At 41.3% G+C, this 2,067-nt stretch overlaps 1 pseudogene; it reads left to right on the plus strand.

The window, feature by feature from the left end:
• The first annotated feature begins 764 nt into the window (after positions 1 to 764).
• LOC102851459 overlaps positions 765 to 2,067 on the plus strand; it is a 10,975-nt pseudogene continuing 9,672 nt past the window's right edge.

Consider the following 2,067-nt stretch of genomic DNA (forward strand, 5'->3'; position numbering starts at 1 on the left):
GCATTCAGTTTGAATAAGTATTGAGAATGGATACATCTTTGAGAAATGCCTTTCTTGATTTTATATCATGCAACATTCCTTTGTTCTATTTGGACAACTTGGTCTATGTACAAGTTTTGCATGAGCCCAATTAAGTGTTCTGGAATTCTCATTCTTCTTTGTGTCAGCCTAATGACTTAGTGGCAGGAAGTTGCTCTGCTAACTCAATGGCAAGTGGTACTAATCCACCAACTGCTGCTCAAGAATAAGAAGGACAATTTCCTACTGTTCTATTTGCAGTCGTTAAAAACCCACTGGAGGGTCAGCTATGAGTTGGTTACTTGGTCGCATACAACTCAAAGTTATCCATGATTTGTTATGATCCACACAATCTAATGACTTTCATAATCAATAAAACTCAAGTAAACATCTTTTTGGTTTCTGCTAAGATTCATCTGACATCAATCATGGTCTCTTTTGAATCCTACTTGAATTTCTGGCAGGTACCTGCTTGCATATGATATTAATTATACTCAATAATTTCTGCAATATAACGTATTATTTTTTTTCTGGAATGGAAACAAATATAAATCTTTTATAGTTGGATGACCAACAAAAAAATAAATCAAAAGCAAGAACAAAGAAAGAATCACAATAGAAACTTAAAAACCCAAATAGAATTTGCTGTAAAAGTCAAAATTACAGAAGTCTGTCTTCTAGCTTTTTGTGTGCTTAGGAGCCCAAGCTGTTAAGGGTCTAAGTCTGGGCAGCAGAGGAGTGTGGTTAGCAAGATGAACAAAGATGCACAAATGACAGCAGAGATTAACCAAAAGTTGCTAGAAACTGGAGAAAGAGAACACCTCAAAGAACTGCTGTGAGTCAAATGAATTGAATGTGGCTGGAAGGACCAGCTGAAAGCAGTGTCAAGAGGTAATTGAAGAAAAAGGACATTATGCTAAGTAAAATACCTCAGTCACAAAAAGGCAAATACTGCATAGTGCCACGGTTGTAGAATGGGACTGACATCAGGGTTGGAGTAAGACTGAGAAAAACTGGATAAATTATGTGTACTGCATTGAAACAGATGAGGGGGAGAAGAGTTTAAAAGTGATATGTTGTTGTTATGTGCTGTCGAGTCGCTTGTGGCTCATAACGACCCTATGTACAACAGCCCTAAACTCTGCTCTGTCCTGTGCCAATCGCACTGCCTCTGACACTCCCATCCTGATTACCCCAGTCACTAAACCAATCCACCTCATAGAGGGCCTTCCCCTCCTGCGCTGTCCCTCCACCCTCCCAAGCATGATGTCCTTCTCCAAGGACCCGTCTCTCCTCACAACATGTCCAAAGTATGTTAGACAGAGCCTCAGAATCCTTGCCTCCAAGGAGAAGCTCGGTTTAACCCTTTGCAGGATGAATCTGTTTGTTTTCCTAGCAGTCCATGGTACTCTCAATACTCTTCTCCAGCACCACAGCTCAAAGGCATCAATTCTCCTTCTATCCTCCTTGTTCATTGTTCAACTCTCTGATGCGTAACAAGTGATAGCAAAGACCATGTTATCAGATGCACCTTAGTCTCCAGAGAGACACCATTGCTCCTCAAGACTTTAAAAAAGGTCCCTAACAGCAGGCTTTCTCATGGCAATACGTCTTTTAATTTCCTGGCTACTGGTGCCAAGAGTGTTGATTGTGGAGCCAAGCAAAGTAAAGCTGTGAACAATTTCAATCTCTTCACCATCCATACTGATGCTGCCAATTGGTCCAGTGGTGAGAATCTTTGTCTTCTTGATATTGAACCTTAATCCATATTGGAGGCTGCAGTCCTTGACCCTCTGTAGCGAGCACTTCAGGTCCTCCTCAATTTCAGCAAGCAGAGTTGTGTCATCTGCATAACACAGATTTTTGATAGATTGTCCACCAATCCTGATGCCACATTTCTCCTCATAGAGCCCAGCCTCCCAGATAATCTGTTCTGCATACAGGTTGAAAAGGTATGGAGATAGGACACATCCTTGGCATACGCCCTTCCCAATTTTGAACCATGCAGTGTTTCCTTGCTCTGTTATGATGACTGCCTCCTTTTCCAAG

Source organism: Elephantulus edwardii, unplaced genomic scaffold, assembly GCF_000299155.1.
Source record: "Elephantulus edwardii isolate Elephantulus edwardi_28Jun2011 unplaced genomic scaffold, EleEdw1.0 scaffold00172, whole genome shotgun sequence".
Taxonomy (NCBI): Eukaryota; Metazoa; Chordata; class Mammalia; order Macroscelidea; family Macroscelididae; genus Elephantulus; species Elephantulus edwardii.